Source organism: Lolium perenne, chromosome 6 (assembly GCF_019359855.2).
Source record: "Lolium perenne isolate Kyuss_39 chromosome 6, Kyuss_2.0, whole genome shotgun sequence".
Taxonomy (NCBI): domain Eukaryota; kingdom Viridiplantae; phylum Streptophyta; class Magnoliopsida; order Poales; family Poaceae; genus Lolium; species Lolium perenne.
Genome location: NC_067249.2, coordinates 113,629,176 through 113,647,075, shown reverse-complemented (window position 1 = coordinate 113,647,075; position 17,900 = coordinate 113,629,176).

Sequence of the window (17,900 nt, the reverse complement as noted above, 5' to 3'; positions counted from 1 at the left end):
GGACATGAGTGATACACAAAGTGAGTTGCGAGAGGTAGATGATAGGTCCATGGAGGACATCGCTTTTGCTAACACATTAACCTCTCCCTCGTTTGTGTCTTCTTATGTTGCACTAGGTTCCACGGAGGACGAGTTCCCGCTCATGGAGACGATGTACATGGTGCATGAAGATGATGATATCTCACCATGCTTGCTCCAAGATGGACATGTCGACCACATGGATCCTCCTACTTCCACAACACCTAACTCAAATGAGTCGGCCTACAAAGGTAACAACATAGGTGTTGATGATGCCATGATCCCACTAGTGGACATGATGACTTATGAGTGCATGCATGTTCTCGATGATCCATTTGCTACTTCACATGGTACTTTCACTTTCCCATGTGATGCTTTGCTTGATAACATTGTTGATCATGTGAAATTGATTGCTTGTGATACCATGACCATGCCATGCTATGAGAGCTTCACATTTTCCCCGCTTGCTTGCAATGATAATGATTATGATCATGCTTGTGTTGTGACACCCTTGATGAACACTTGCTCTTTACATAGGGTTGTCGACAACAATGATAACATGTTGAACATGCTTTGCCCAAAATGTTTGCACAATTCCATGATCCTTGCATCCAAGATTGTGAACAATTGCTCTTTCTTATGCTTGGTATGCAAGAATGCTTATTTCATTGTCCACGAGATGGCCCCCATAGCCTTCTCACTTTTTGATGATCATGAGTTACCACATGCCATGAATGCAACTTCTTGCCATATGCACCATCGCCATGCATTTCATACTATCTTGATTGACACTAATGGTGATGTGCACAAGTCTTGGAACATCATGATGGATGATGTGTTCCTTTACCATGCACACACGCTTTTTGTTCTCTCTATTGTGTGTATAGGTACCCGAATGACAACTTCCACCGCTACGGAGCATGAGCTCACGAAACGCGCAATTGAGAGCTACCCCAACAAGGACGAGATACATGACCCGACCCATGGGATTCACGCCAAAGGGTATGTTCCCAAACGCTTTCGCCCTCGTGTGTTTCCGGCTTGCCTTGTCGAGTTTCCGGTTTGGTCCAACTCCTTGTCACCTCTTTTGCCTCTTATGCAACGTATCTTGACACATCTTGTTGGCACAATGATTGTTGTATGTCTTGATGTTTTCATCATACACTTCGAGAATCTCAAGGACCATGTAATACATGTGAGAGACACCTTATGCATCTTGTGCCACATGTCATACAAAAAGTTGCTCTTCTTTGGATTTTTCTGTTCATCTTTGGCATTTGCAATGGATTCTTTCACACTTGAGGAGGCTCATACTTGGCTCACGCCAACCATACTCTTCCAAGCTCGAAGTCTCCATCGTTTTGCCATTGCACATAACAATTTTGCCCCAAATTTTGCCGCCGATACTTGCCTTTTGTTTGTTCCATTTGCTTGGGACAAGGCCACAACACACATTCTTCACACCATACAACTCTTACATGCACAAACTTTTGACCTTCCACATGTTGGATACACCCACACTATTTTGGTTCCCAATTTTGCCAATTGCCTCTTGGAGTTTTCCCTTCGCAAGTGGTTTTTCTCCAAGTTCTTCTTCGACCGCGACTCCCCAACACGACATGGGACAATCGTCATGGACTACATCTTATATGAGGAGGAACAAGAGTCGAGGACGACTCTTCCCCAAGGGGGGGGAGATGATGTAGCCCCGGTCACCGACGTCGCTACACCAAGACCAACAAGTCCCCCAAGTGGACCAACAACACCAACCCCCACCATATATGATGTAGCCCCGCCTATCGTCGACGCCACATCATGGCCAAGGAGTCCCCCAAGTGGACCAACAACACAAACCCCCGCCATATATGTCAAGGTGAACTCCTTCCTCTCGACACCCGACCTCGTCCATACCTTGGATGGAATGCTACCTCATATCGGTGTGCTACATATCATTAGGTACAAGAATCATCGAGGAACCGGAGTGTTGTGGGTATACTTCATGGGTGTACCATCGACAGTGCCTAGATCCAGCAAGCCCGGGTGGCCCACAGACGGTGATGAGGCATGTGGCCCATCGGGCGGCCCAGTTGCTGTTGATCATGAAGGAAGAAGTCCAGCCCAGGATCAGCAGGCCGGATCCGTACCGACGTAGGAGTGACCCGGATCCATGGAGGCCCATGAGGGACCCGGATCCAGGACGACGAGTATGGAAGGCGGATCCGTGGCGTGCACGGCAAGATATTGTACCGTAGCTAGGCTATCTGTAATCCGGCTAGGACTCTCCATGTAAACCCTAGATCCGTGCGCCTTTATAAGCCGGATCCCGGGAGCCCTAGGGGCACAACCACAACTCATTGTAACAACGCGAAAGCGCCCAGATAATTCCAGACAAGCAGCAGTAGGCCCTGTCATCGTGCAGGTGTTCCGAAGCTGGGTAACTCGCGTACCACCGTCCCGTGTGCACTCCGCCCTATGGCCCCTACTTCTTCTCCCCCTCGTGAGGATCCCTCCTCCGAGGTATCGTCGATTAGGCAACGACAGTTGGCGCCCACCGTGGGGCCTGTGGCGTCTGGAGGCCGGAACCGGGAGGGTTCCGCCATGGGAAGCTACGACGACACCATCGCTGTGGGGCGCGTCCTTTACGCCGGAAATCTGCCGATCGTCCCTCCGGATGAGTGCTGGATTCCGGCTAGAACAAACCCCGTCAAGCTCTCCATCGTCCCAATTGGCGGCATACACATCTTCATCGGGGAAACCGTCGATTCCGACGGAAACCCGCTGGTAAGTAACGCAGACGCGACCGCCGCAGAGCTGGACGCTGTCGCGAAGATCCGATCTGAGACGCAGGAGCTTCCCAAGGAAGATTCCGCCTCGGATCTGGAAATTTCAAAGCCCACCCAATCCGCCCCTGAGCAGGAAACAAAGGTGGAAGACCAATGCAGATCCGCCTGGGTCTCCCAGGTGTTAGAAAAGCAGAGGTGCCACTTCGTACACTTCTTGGCCCATACCGCCGGAACCGCCCCTCAAGAAGACGGAGCTGGTCCTGAGCAGGAAGAGGCACCGGAACACAACGCGGATCCGGATCAGGCTGAGCTTGTCGGAGAGAGCGAGACTCCGGTTGAAGAGTCGATTTTGGGCAACCTGAGCCCAATTTCCGGAGATACTCCCTCTACGGAATCTGATGACTTCGTTCGCAAGATAAGGGAATACGGATACAGTGATCAGCCCGAGGTCGACTCCGCCCAGCCTAAGCAGGTTCTCGCAATGGTAGCAGCGCTGGGACAAACTGGATCTGGAGACCAAGTCAGCCAATCTGACCCCCAACCATCCCATCAAGGATCTCCAATGTCTCGGGTGCGACCCCAAAGGGATTCTCCCTCGGAGGAAATCTTGTCAGCAGAGGAGGTGGCCGCGCGAGCAGTTCTTAACACACCTATAACCCCGGGCGACGCCGCAGATCTGGAGGCCCTAGAGACCGCCAGAAAGGAAATGCTGGCCACAGCCAAGAGGCTCGCCGATACCGAAGCTGCGTTAAGGATAGGAAGGGCAGATCATGCAGCCTGGACGGAAAACTTCGAGAGACAGGACCGCGAGATTACTGCCACACTCGAGCTGGTCAAGAACATGAGGGCTGAGTGGGAGGTAAAGATGACCTATGCGCAGGCGGAGGCCGATCGAATTGTTAGAGAAGCAATTCCGCCTCGCAGAATACCCTTCAACACGCCCGCAGATCACCAGCCACTGGAAACTCCAAAGGACAACATGCAGAAAGCAGCGGAATTGCTGAAGAAGAAGGACGAAGAAGTTGACATCAACTATCTCCGCACACTTGTCGCTTCAGCAATGCAGCAGCAGAGCAAGGCAGATACTTCGCGCAGGTTGGAATCTAATCCGGATAACTGTGTATTTACCGCGCAGAAGGACGACGAATCGCACACCGGATCCTCGGAGCGCAGAAGAAGGGCCAGGGAGCACCCAAATCCGATCCCCGTTCCGTCACAGACGCCTCCATCGGATCCAAGGAAGGGAAAGGACGCGATGTACTCCGGAAGAGACAAATACCGCAACCCCTCACCTCCACCCAACGGTTACCCGCGACCCCCTCGCCGCCGTAGTCCAGCCGGAAACACCAGGCCCATAGGGCATGGTGCGCTTGTTATCCGCGACAACGTGCTGCAAGAAACAGAAACGAGGAGCGCTCGCCGGAACCTCGCCGGAATCAGAACAATGTTCATGAGCCAGAGCACAGGAGGAGTCGGAATGACGACCGCGGACCAGAGACTCGCCGGAACCGCGATCCGTAACCTCGCAGAGCCGCGACCCAGAACCTCGCAGGAGCCGCGACCCAGAACCTCGCAGGAGCCGGGACCCAGAGCCTCGTCGGAGCCGTGACCCGGAGCCTCGCCGGAACGACCAGGGCAGCCAGCGCCAAGGCGAAGGCAGCCACAGGAGCCGGAGTCAGCACCAGGAAGGCCGAGGAGATTCCGATGGCGGAAGCAAGAAGTCAGACCGCCCACCTCGCAGGTCTCCCTCACCACCACCTAGCGGTGGCGGCGGAGGTGGAGGCGGAGGCAATGGCCGGAGATCTCGCTCTCGCTCAAAGTCTCCTCGCCACGGCTCGCGCGACGCACGGGACCGCCTTAACGAGTACAGAACCGACTACATTGGTCCGAAGTGCTTTGGCAGGATGATTCGAGAGGAACCAAAGCCAAGGATGAACCTCAAGCTACCCGGAAATCTGAAGCATTACGATGGCACCGAAAGGCCGGATACCTGGATTGAGGATTACTATAATGCTGTAACCTTTGCCGGAGGAACCCCTAACATCGCCTGCCGCATGCTTCAGTTGTACCTTGTAGGTCCAGCCCGGATCTCGGCTCGGCGACCTTGAGAAGAATTCCATCTTTTCTGGTTCGACCTGAAGAACGCTTTTGAGAAACACTTCAGGGCACCTACAAGAGACCTGCCACAACAAGCGACCTGCAGGCATGCATCCGTAAGAAGGGCGAAACATCGAGGAACTTCCTCACCCGATGGTTGGCATGCGAAAGCGAGTGCGAGAACGTCGACAACCGCACAGCAATGCACGCCTTCATTGGGGGCTTGCAGCGAGGAGGATTGCTGCGACACAAGCTAACTTGCTTGGTCAATGCAAATAAATTGACGTTGGATGACATGATCACCATCGCTAGCGATCACACTGCCGCCGATGACGACGCAGCGGTGATCTCGCAGCTACAAGAATCCCCCTGCACCAACAAAAGAAGAACCGTGACAACGGCGGCGGCAGCAGCCATAAGCGCAAGAACCACGATGACCAGTAAGAGTGGCGGATCCGAGATGGTCGCCATGGCGTTTCAACGCGGAGGTCCAGGAGGCGGAAGAGGACGCGGACGCGGAAGCGGAGCCGGCGAGGGTCGGCGGCATACCTCCGAGGTCACCGCTGCCGGATCCCGCGCACCGCAAACCTATGAGGAGTACGAGAGACATGCCCTGCACAGCCCATCTGGATCCGGTTACAGGGAAGTCCACTCATACTAACCGCAACTGCAAGTGGGTCAATGATCTAAAGAACGACCCGGAGGCCGGATACAAGCGCGCCCGGAAGCACCGCCCTCGCGGAAAAGGTGGCAAGGGCAAGAACAAAGACAAGGAGGACGATAGTTCCGAGGCGATGGATGAGGATGATAACTCGCCGGATCCCAAGGCAGGAGCCGCAGGTAAATCCAATCCATTCGACAAAAAGAGCGTGGGGGCTTACCACACTTTCCTCGGAACCCCAACAGTGCGCGCCTCCAAGTCAGCTACCCGGATCCTGAACGCCATAGTTCCGGCCGTGCCGCGATACGTCAGTGGTCGGAAATTCCGTGCACATTTGATCGGAAGGATCATCCCGCAATTGTGCCAAAGGAATGCTACGCCTTGGTTGTAAGTCCCCGCATAGACGGGTATGACTTCTCCAAGTGCCTCATGGATGGCGGAGCCAGCTTGAACATCATGTACCTGGAGACTCTAGAGCGGATGAACCTCACCAAGGAACAGCTCAAACATAGCACCACCGAGTTTCATGGTGTGGTTCCGGGTAAGAAGGCAAACTCCCTCGGCAGCATCACACTTCCCGTGGCTTTTGGCGATGTTCATAATTTCCGCGAAGAGAAGATCACGTTTGAAGTTGTGCCCTTCAAGAGCTCCTACCACGTCATCTTCGGCCGGCCCACCTACCACAAGTTCCACGCAAGAGCGTGCTACATCTACAACAAGCTCAAGATTCCGGGTCCTAAAGGTATGATTACCGTATCCGGAGACTACAAAAAGGCTCATGAGTGCGAGTTAGGCGAAGCCGCCTTCGCAGAGTCTGTGATATCCGGAGAAGAGCTGAAAGGCTACAGAGCCGCGGTGGATCCGACTGAGATGCAGACCACCAAGAAGCAGATCTCCGAGCAGAAAACCTCCTTCAAGCCCACGATAGAAACCAAGAAGCATGACCTCATTCCAGGTGACTCTTCCAAGCAGGTTTCAGTCGGAGCCAACATGGACCCCAAATAGGAAAGCGCGCTCGTCGAGTTCCTCCGCGCTAACATGGATATCTTCGCATGGCAACCTTCTGACATGTCCGGAGTACCTAGGGAACTCGCCGAGCACTACCTCAACATAAATCCGGGGGCCAAACCAGTGAAGCAAGCTATGCGACGCTTTGGAGATAAGAAGCGCCGCGCCATAGGAATGGAACTAGCAAAGTTACTAGAAGCAGGTTTTGTAATAGAAGTTATCCACACCGATTGGGTCGCGAATCCCGTCCTTGTACCCAAAAAGAACACTGAAATACTAAGAATGTGCATCGATTACTCTGGCTTGAACAAGCATTGCCCGAAGGATCCGTTCCCCTTGCCGCGCATTGACCAAGTCATTGATTCGACGGCGGGGGCGGAACTTCTGTGTTTTCTTGATGCGTATTCCGGGTATCATCAGATCCGGATGAAGGAATCCGACCAAAAGGCGACTTCATTCATTACCCCGTTCGGTACTTACTGCTATGTTACTATGCCCTTTGGTTTGAAAAATGCAGGTGCTACCTACCAACGTACGATGCAGCGGTGCCTGAAGGACCAAATCGGCCGGAACGTGCACGCTTACGTCGACGACATCGCGGTCATGACCCGGAAAGGATCCGACTTGATCAGTGACCTCACAGAAACCTTCGACAACCTCCGCAGGTACAAGATGATGTTAAATCCGCTGAAGTGCGTTTTTGGCGTGCCCGGTAGGAAAACTCCTTGGCTTCATAGTCTCTCACAGAGGCATTGAGGTTAACCCGGAAAAGATCAAGGCAATCCTGTGTATCAAAAGGCCAACTTGTCTCAAAGATGTGCAACGACTAACTGGTTGTGTCGCAGCAATCAGTAGGTTTGTTAGCCGTCTTGGCGAGAAGGCACTACCTCTGTACAAGCTGCTGAAGAAAACAGACAAATTTGTCTGGGACGACGCAGCTGATGCAGCTCTTCGAGGGTTGAAGGAAATACTCACCTCCCCACCTATCTTGGCAGCTCCAGCAGAGTCAGAGCCAATGCTCCTTTATCTGGCAGCTACCAACAAGGTCGTCATCCTTGTCATTGTGGTGGAGCGAAAGGAAGAAGGTCATGAGTATGACGTCCAGAGACCTATCTACTACATTAGCGAGGTGCTGACGGAATCAAAACAGAGATATCCTCACTTTCAGAAGCTAGCTTATGGCGTGTTCCTAGGCAGCCGGAAGCTGAGGCATTATTTCCAAGAGCATCCAGTAACAGTCGTGAGCAAGGCTCCGCTGTCAACAATTCTCAACAACGCTGACGCAACAGGACGTACGGCTAAATGGGGCATCGAATTATCTGCCTTCGACATCGCTTACAAGCCAAGGACTGCGGTAAAATCCCAGGTTCTGGCAGATTTTGTTGCAGATTGGACAGAAGCTCCGGATGCAAGTCTGGAGCCGGAACCAGAGACATGGGTTATGCACTTCGATGGATCCAAGCAGCATCAAGGCTCAGGAGCCGGAGTCACCCTGAAATCCCCTACCGGAGAAGAACTGCAGTATGTTCTGCAGATCCACTTCGAAGCTACTAACAACATGGCGGAATATGAGGCTCTACTACACGGTCTGCGCATCGCTAAGGAAATGGGGATCAAGCACATCATATGCTGTGGAGATTCCGACCTGGTGGCACAGCAAGTAGCCGGAACCTGAAACGCCAGAAATTCCGTCATGGCGGCCTACAGAGACGAAGTTGACGAGATCGCCAAGAGCTTCCTCGGATACGAAGTCAAATACGTCAGGAGAGACGATAACACAGCGGCAGACATGCTATCCAAGCTCGGATCCGGCAGGAAACCAATTCCGCCTGGCATTTTCCTGGAGCATCTCCGGATACCCTCAGTTAAGGGCGCTAACCCGGAAAACCCAGAGGTGGCGGTGTCTCCGGCTAGGGAAGTGATGGCTATCATTCCGGCTTGGACCCAACCTTTCCTGGACTACCTCATCGATCAGAAGTTGCCAGAGGACGAGGTCCTCGCACGACAGATCGTCAGACGAGCAAGAACCTACACAATAGTTGATGGTCAGCTCTACAAACGAAGTGCAGCAGGGGTATTTCTTAAATGCGTCTCCAACCAAGATGGCATTGAAATCCTCAGAGAGATCCACGCAGGGGATTGCGGGCATCACGCCGCTCCCAGATCACTCGTTGCAAAAGCTTTTCGGTTGGGTTTCTATTGGCTTACAGCTAAAGAAGACGCTGATAAAATAGTCAAGACCTGCCGCGGTTGTCAGTACTACGCTACTCAACCAAACGCTCCAGCCCAAGAGCTGAAGACCATACCTATCACCTGGCCATTTGCGGTCTGGGGGCTCGATATGGTTGGTAAGTTAAAAAGATCATCTCCTGGCGGTTTTGAGTACCTCCTGGTCGCTGTTGACAAGTTCAGCAAATGGATCGAGGCCAAGCCAGTGAGAAAAGCCGACGGTGCTACGGCACTAAAATTCGTCTGCAGCCTCGTGATGAGATTTGGCATCCCACACAGCATAATCACAGATAATGGCACGAACTTCGCTCAAGGAGAATTGAGGGATTATTGTGAAACAATGGGGATACGACTGGACCTCGCATCTGTGGCTCATCCACAGTCCAATGGTCAGGTTGAAAGGGCTAACGGCCTAATATTATCAGGAATTAAACCACGCCTTGAAGGACCGCTGCGACGAGCAGCTGGAGCTTGGGCTGATGAGTTGGAAGCTGTTCTGTGGAGTTTACGAACTACCCCTAACAGATCAACAGGGTTTACCCCTTTTTTCCTGGTATACGGATCCGAAGCCGTGCTTCCCTCCGACATCATCCACGATTCACCGCGAGTTTCCGCCTACAATGAAGAAACAGCTGACGAGGCCAGACAGCTATCTGTGGACCTGATCGAGGAAGCTCGGAACTTAGCTGACCAGAGATCCGCCATCTACCAGCAAAAGCTCCGACGTTATCACAGTCGTCGAGTTCGGAAACGCTCCTTCATGGCAGGAGACCTGGTCCTCCGCCTTCGACGGTGAAAGACCATAAGCTGCAATCTCCATGGGAAGGACCCTTCGTCGTTAGCAAAGTGCTTCATAACGGGTCGTATTACCTTGTTGATTTCCGCGAGCTAAGGGATAGACCTGCTAACTGGCACCGGAAACGCAAGCGTGAGGATCCGGATGACATCTACGATGAAACAGATCGCCCTTGGAATATCGCACAGCTACGTCCTTTCTACACTTAGCATATATTTTTTCCGAGTTCTAAACTCTGTAATAGTTATACATGATCAATGAAATAAAGCTTCTGGTTCACTCTTTGAGTCTTTTACCTCCTTTACTTGTTCATTTTAGATCGTGTATGTTTTTTCCGACTAAAACCGCAGAGCTGGATATTTCCGCCTAGGCGTGTATGAAAGTTGTGATTTTCAAAATCGTCCTTTAGGACGTAAGCTTAAGTTTTCTGATTAAGTTGTTATCTGTTGCGAACTCGTGGATTCCTAGTAGCGATTTCCGGCACCTATGCCTGGGGGCTTGTTTCCGCGGTTATGGACGGACTGCCATTGGGCTTCGTCGCCGCTGGCGAGCGTTTCCGGCTAAGGTTTTCCGGCTCGTGGAAGGTCAAGCGGGCAAGCCGGAAAATAACGAAGTCAGCACTTGCTTTTCGACATAAAACGAAACATGCACATAATACTTAACGGATAGCAGGATAAGTGTTTCCGCCCCATGCATAATCGTTTCGTTCCTAGCTACTTAAGAATTTAAAGTCTTATTACAAACCCTCGCTGGGGCCAAAATGATGCAACTTGTTTCATTGTTTCAAACAGGAACTCTACTCGGAGTCCTCCTCTTCGCATTGTCGGTAGCTGGAGCCGTCGTCGCTGCCGCGCCGCATCCGGCTTCGTAGTCGTCTCCGCAGTTTTCTCCGGAGTACTCGCTGCTGGACCCGGATCCTTCCCCATAATACTGCAGCTGCTTTGCTTCCTCCTCTGCATCGGAAAAACCTTCGGGCAGATTGTGCTTGTTGTACCGTAACGAGTGATCCACTCGCCTCGACAAACAGCTCTTCATAGCCTTCGCTTCCGCGAGGAGGGCGCTCATGTCGGAACTCTCGGGGGCTCCGCGTGCAACTTGCGCCAGGTTGAGTGAGGGGAAGAAAGCCTTGCAGGTGGCCAAGACTAAGGAGGCGGCTCCGCGTGCTGAAGACTTCTGCCAGTCCTTGATGAACTCCGGCACCTGTCGCATGAGTTTGGTCATCGTGTCGATGACTGTGGTTTTGGCCTTCTTCAGCGACAGAGCCGTGGCGATTCCGCGACAGGCTCCAAACAGCGCATCAATTGAGATCCGCGCTTCATCGTACGCCTCCGTCCTCGTCAGGTTTGAGTCCTTTGTCCACTCAAAGCCGAGGCTTGCTGTGAAAGAGAGAGGTTCAGTTCCGTCAGAGAAAACATGCAAGGTGGTCGGAGCAACGACGCGGAAAAATGCTTACGAAAGATAAGCTTGTCAATGGCTTCCGCCTCCGCTTCTAGGGCTTTGTTCTTGGCAATTATGGAGAGCACACGGCCTTGGCTTTTCTCCAGCTTGTCGATCAGTTCCGCCTTCTCACGGGCATGCTTCTCGGAGAGCTCCTTCCTCGCCTCAGTCTCTTTGCTTGAAGATTCTTTCATGAAGTTTTGGAGGGACTCGTTCTCCGCCTCAAGCACCTTGACCTTGGCGGATAGTTCATCAAGCGAGGAATGCTTGGCAGTTTCTTCTGAAAGCAGAATTGAACATGTTATGCACCCTGAACAACTGTCAGCACAAAAAAAAAAGTAAAGATCCGGATCTCGTACCTTGAAGTCGGGTCTCAAGCAGCTGGATAGCCTTTCGGCTATTTTCCGCTTGTTCGCGCAGTCCCTCGATCTCCTTGATTTGCTCCAGCACGTGAATGCGCAAATCTTCGTGCAGTTTCCGCGTGGACTAAGAGGCAGCAGAGAGTTAGTCGGATATTAAAATCTGGGGGGGCTGGCGAAGATTTCAAAGGCTTGGATAAACATTTCAAATTTCCGCCTAACAGTACATTTGGAGAAAGCATCGGCTAATACATGTTACACGGAAATATATCACCCAATGCTTGGGGGCTAGTATTACCTGCCGCACTTCCTTGTGCTTGGCGAAAAATTCCTTCAGGCTGTCCTCCAGTTCCGCGAGATAACTCACCTCCTCTTTCGGCTTCCCCCATACCTTATTCAGCATGGCGGAAACTTCCGTGTGACGCTCGGCGAGGGAAAGTTTTTGGAGGGATGGAGTTGGCTCGAGGCTGACTCGGGTCGCATTGGTAACTTGGAGGAGCTTGACCTTTTGCTCTTGCTCTTCCTCAGTAGGTCCCGCGAAAGCGGAACTTGGTTGATCTGGTGGAGGAGTGGGTGAGGAGGTCCTCTGGGCGGAGTCGCCATGGTGGGCAGGGTCTTCCAGAAGGTCATCAAGGTCAATGATGTCCTTCGGATCCGGCTTGCTGGCAGATGAAGCTTTAGGCGGAACTTCCACCTCAGGAGTGATAGGGAAGGAAGCCGGAGATGGTTTGGCCTTCTTCTTAAGGACCCTTGGGGCCTTGGGAGGCTGGCTTCCGGAACTTCAGGAAAACATACAAATATAAGAGCGAGTGTTAAACCAGAACTTGGGTCTCGGAAGAAGACGCTTACCCGAAAGGCTTGAAAAAGTGCTGGATGGCAGGCTGCCCCTTGTTGCTGGTATTAATCAGCGCGAGGCGCTTCTTTTCCGCCTCAGCTTTCCGGGTAGCCGCGATGCTGAGCGTTTCGCGGGGGCGTTTCGCGTGAGGGCTGGAAGGGGCTGGCTTCTTCCTCTTCGCGAGACGTGGAGCTTCAGGAGCTTCCGCCTCTGACGTGGCTTCCGGATCCGCGTGGCCGGTGGATGGGACTCGGAGGAGAGTTCCGAGTTGATTTTCCTCAAGCGCCTCGAGCTAGTTCAAAGTTACACTTAGCCAAAAGTTTGAAGAAAAGCGATAAACCAAAGTCAAGATGACGTACCGCAGTTCCGGATCCCTCCGTGTGGATGTCTTTGTTGCATACGTGAACGTGGAGTTCACGTGGGATTTTGATGAGGACCCGGATCCTCTTGTCAATGGCGTCGGCGGAGAGATTATCCTTGGTGGCGCGCATCGGATCGTCGCGCCCTGTGTATTCAAACATCAGGCGGTCCCGATGTTGCAGCGGCTAGATCCGCTTCGTGAACCAGGAGAGGGTTAGGTCTTTTCCCGTCAGCCCCTCCTCCGTAAGCTTGCAGATCCGCCTGACAGCGCGGGTCAGCTGAGGCGAGTCGGAGAAGTGGGGGCAGTGCGTCCATGACGGAAGCTCGGTGGCGGGGCAGTTCTTGAAAGGTGGTAGCTTCTTGTCGCTTGCGGGGTCGGAGGCGTCCTTCAGATAGAAGAAACCCCCAGACCAGTACCTCGCGGATTCGTTGCGGTCGGTCGGGGGGTAGACGCGGCCCGGGCGGATGATGAAGGTGACAGATCCGCAAGTCGCCAACTCGGAAGTTTGGCGGATCTTCTCCTTCTTCACAGAAAAGTAGTATTGGAAGAGAGAAAGCTCTGGGGTTACCCGGAGGTGGCCTTCGCAGAGAGCGACGTGGTTGCTGATGGCGAGCACGCTGTTCGGAGATATGTTGTGGGGTTGGAGTCCGTATGTCTTCAGAATCTCCCGGAAGAAATCCGAAGGCGGAAACGAAAATCCGCGCTCCACTAGTGCCTTCGTCAGCACCATCTCGTCGTCCCTTGGAGCCGGAGCTGGTTCATTCGGAACTGACCTCCAGCTTCCGGGTTGCAGGAAGCCTTCCGACTCGAGATTCTTTAATTCCATCTCGGTGGTGGTGCAGGGCCACCACTTCCCCTTAGCTTCGGAGTCGCGCTTCCGAGCTTTTGACTTCTTGGCAGCTTCTTCTGTTTGCTGCTCCGACTGGCCCGCCCCGGAGGTTTTTTCCGGGTGCGCGGAGGTCCCCTCAGTCTCCTTGCCGGAATCCTTTGAAGGATCTAACCTGATGGGAACAAAGGGAGGAGGGGCGGAGGAGATTGGCGTCGCCATGATCGGTTCCGAGCTTGGAGGCGGAGTGGTTGAAGACATCTGAAGAAAAAGGTTGGCGGAAACTTTCCTTAGTCGGATCCCACTTCGTCTTCCCCAGGTTCATCCCTACCAACTACGACGCGAAGTTTGAGTTCGGGGGTTTACCGTAATGGCGCGTGTGGTGGTCGGAGTTGCCGGCGGCGAGTTTTTCGCGCAGTAGGTTCGCCGGAGTTAAGAACACGAAGAACACTGCGGCGGAGGGCTCGCTCCGGCGATGCTCCGGCAGCTTTCCGGCGGGTTCCGGCGCGGCGGAGAAGAGGTTCACGGGCGGCGCTCGGAAGAGAGGTGAGAAGGGGGTGAATGAGGGGTAAAGGGGTCGACGGCTGATATTTATAGGCTGAGGGGATAAGATTCGTGTTCCGCATCATGTGGTCGGAACGCAAGCGTCGCGCCGTTGGATGCGTGACACGTGTCCCAAACCCTAGCGGTAAAAATGGCTAGAGATAAGTTACCGCGTGAATCGCGCGAAAATGGCGTCAGAATTGGCGGAACCGTTTGAGTCTTTTAAGATTCCGGGTAATTGCGTGAAGATAAGTTGGCTCTCGTTCGCGAGCAGGGAGTAACCCGGAAATGTTATTTGGAACGTCGATGGATGAAGTCCCGCAGGATGAGAGCATTTTCCGGCTGTAAGTTGGAAAAAGAAGAAAATGCAAAGTTGGAGCTCTTCAAGTTTCTCCGCGTTGCCGACGATGCCGGAAACCTAAGGAGCAAGCATGGCGGAAACTGCAGGCGAAACTCGGAGAACTCTGGGGGCTACTGTTGTGGGTATACTTCATGGGTGTACCATCGACAGTGCCTAGATCCGGCAAGCCCGGGTGGCCCACAGACGGTGATGAGGCATGTGGCCCATCGGGCGGCCCGATTCTTTGGTTGATCATGAAGGAAGAAGTCCAGCCCAGATCGGCGGGCCGGATCCGTACCGACGTAGGAGTGACCCGGATCCATGGAGGCCCATGAGGGACCCGGATCCAGGACGACGAGTATGGAAGGCGGATCCGTGGCGTGCACGGCAAGATATTGTACCGTAGCTAGGCTATCTGTAATCCGGCTAGGACTCTCCATGTAAACCCTAGATCCGTGCGCCTTTATAAGCCGGATCCCGGGAGCCCTAGGGGCACAACCACAACTCATTGTAACAACGCGAAAGCGCCCAGATAATTCCAGACAAGCAGCAGTAGGCCCTGTCATCGTGCAGGTGTTCCGAAGCTGGGTAACTCGCGTACCACCGTACCGTGTGCACTCCGCCCTATGGCCCCTACTTCTTCTCCCCCTCGTGAGGATCCCTCCTCCGAGGTACCGTCGATTAGGCAACGACACGGAGAGGAGGAACTCCCATGGTGCAAGGAAGAAGGAAGAAGAAGAAGAAGGAAGGAAGAAGGAAGGAAGAGGAAGAAGAGGCGAGAGGAGGAAGGCCGGCCGGTCCCAGGGCGGGTCAACCGGGCCACAGGCCGGCCCACCCGGCCCCAGGGCCGGTCTGACCGGGCCCCTGACCGGCCTGGCCGGTTTCGACCGGAATCTCCGCTTGTGCCATCCGGACGCAGTCCCGGGGCTTCGGGAGCCTCGCCCGGTCACCGGCCGGCCCAGAATCCGGTTTGGACCGGATGGCCCGGTCCCAGACCCGGTCGGACCGGCCCCTGGACCGGATTTCACGGGTTTGACCCACCAACTTGTACCCGTTCGACCCGAGCTGCCTTGTATGCCTATATAAGCACCCCGGTCGCCCCCTTACCTCTTTAGACAAGATTTGGCTTAGATTAGGGTTTGAGCTATGTCTCCCTAGGGTATCATCCCTCTGTAATCAAGGCACCTTGGTTGTTGACTTTGATCTTGTTGAGTGAGATTCTAGTACAAGTTACTCTCTCTCCCTCACCAAGCTCTTCCTCTCCAACCCCAATCTCTCTCCGGGAATTCTGCCACGGCCTCTTCCTCGGAGATTCTATTGGCGTGGTCCATCGAGCCACAGAGGTAAGCATCGGGTGTATCGGGTTGGTGTGCGTGCGTGAGTCTCGGAGTTCCTCGTGTTCGTCGTGTTCTTCGTGTTCCTCGCGTTCTCCCATCTCTCCCCTTGGTTTCGAAGTCAATCCGCGAGATCGGGCCACACACGGGGTCTTAGACCTCATCACTTCACCAATCCTCATGATGGTGTCACCAAACCCAGCATAGATCTGAAAACAAAATATCATCAGATTTATGTCATCGGAGAGCCAAGTCATGATCAGGAGGAAACATCTGAGGCTTTCGACGATTTGGGAAATCCATACGTTGATCCCTCTGATTTGCGACGAGGCCTAGGCAATAAATATATCGGGCCACAGCCGCGAGACAGAGTTCGACTCCCGCAAGCAGCATGGGATAGAGCTGCAAGGGCTATGGATGGCTCAGAGCCAATGGCTACCATAGCCACACCAGAAGAATTACAAGCATATCAATATAGGCTCGCACGAGCTGCAAGGGAATTGGAAAAACAGACAGCTGAGCTAAACAGAAGAAAGGAGGCAGCCTCTGCATCAAGCAGGCGAAGGGCAGAGCTGAGTCGACAATCTAGAACTTCGGGTGATAGCCACAGGGAGGCTCGGAATAGAGCAAGATCGAGGTTAAAACACGTACCCGAAGGAGAAAGAGAGCACTTGGTCCAAAACCTCGACATGTCTTTTATGTCGATAGACACAAGAGGAAACATCATCCCTAAGACACCAGAGGCTGGGTATATGGCGACGCAAGCTTTTATCCTCGCATCTAAACCACCTCCAGGAGATCCAAGGGAAACACTGTACAACATGACGATAGCAGGAGTTGGAGCCATGGGGACGGCGTTTGTATCAACACCTCCCGAAGGTACGGCAAGGCAAAATAGTCCACGACCTGCGGCAGCAGCAGCAGCTCCCGAAGGACCAAGTGGAGCAAGGGACACGGTAGCACAAGCAAGGGTCGACAGAGCGCGACAAAGCAGAAGGGAACATCGGCAGTCCCCAGAGTTAAACGACGAGGATATGTGTGGCTTGCCATGCTTCACGAGGAGAGTGCGGAAAACTCAAGTCCCTTTGGGATTCAAGTTACCTGATAATTTCAAAAAATTCGACGGCCTTCAAGATCCAGAGGATTGGCTAGTTGATTATCTCGAGACGGTGAAGCTCACAGGAGGAACCAGAGCAACAGCTATGCAAAGCATCCAGGTGCATTTGAGTGGAGCCGCACGATCTTGGATAAAGAAACTTCCTTCAGGATCTATCGACAGCTGGGAAAGCTTCGAGGACGTGTTCGTCAAGAACTTCCGGTCCACGTGCAAGAAACCTGCGTCATTAGAGGAGTTGAGAGCGTGCCGACAAAAGCCAGACGAGCCAATGAGAAAATATATCCAAAGGTGGAACATCATCAAAAACTCGGCAGAAAATATATCTGACGAGAGAGCGATAGATGCGTTTGTCGCAGGAATCAGGTGATGCGGCCTAAGGCCACGTGGGTTGCCCGATCTCACGAATTGACCGAGGGAAAGACGGGGGAGAGGAAGAACACGAAGAACACGGCGATGAACACGATGAACACACGCAAACACACACCAACCCGATACAATTCGGTTTACTCCCGATAGCCCGAACCACTATCCCGATAGAATCTCTCAAGGGAGAGACACACGGTAGAATCCCCGAGAGGAAGATCGGTATACGATCGGTGGAATCACACGAGTGAGAGACCGGTGGTAGAATCACAAGTGTGAGAGACTAATCATATAAGGAGTGCCTTGTACAATAGATTTGGATAATCTAAGGAGGGGGTTTCCCTAATGCCAAGGGGATGGTGGAGGCATGAGCCTAGGTTCTCTCAAGTTCATTCCTAACCTAATGAAGGGGGAGGTGGGAGCCTATATATAGGGAGCTACTAAGGAGGGGTAGTTTAGGCATACAAAGAGCATAGTGGGATGGTTTATATTATGAGCTTCATAGTGGGGACGGCAGTGTCGGCGTAGGCATGGCGACAGTGCCGTCTTCCTCCGGCGTCGAGCAGGGTGGCAGTGTCGGCCACTCCGTGGCGGTAGTGCCGGCCTTCCTAGACGCGTCTCCTTCTTCCGTCTCCTCTTCCATGCTTCCGTGACGTCGGACCTGAGCATAGTTCTTGATGATGACCATGATGCGGATACGACCGAAGGTCGGGCTGCATCATCTCCCCCCACTTGAAAAAGAGTCGCCCTCGACGATGAGTCTTCATGAATGTGTAGAGGAGGTAGATGACAC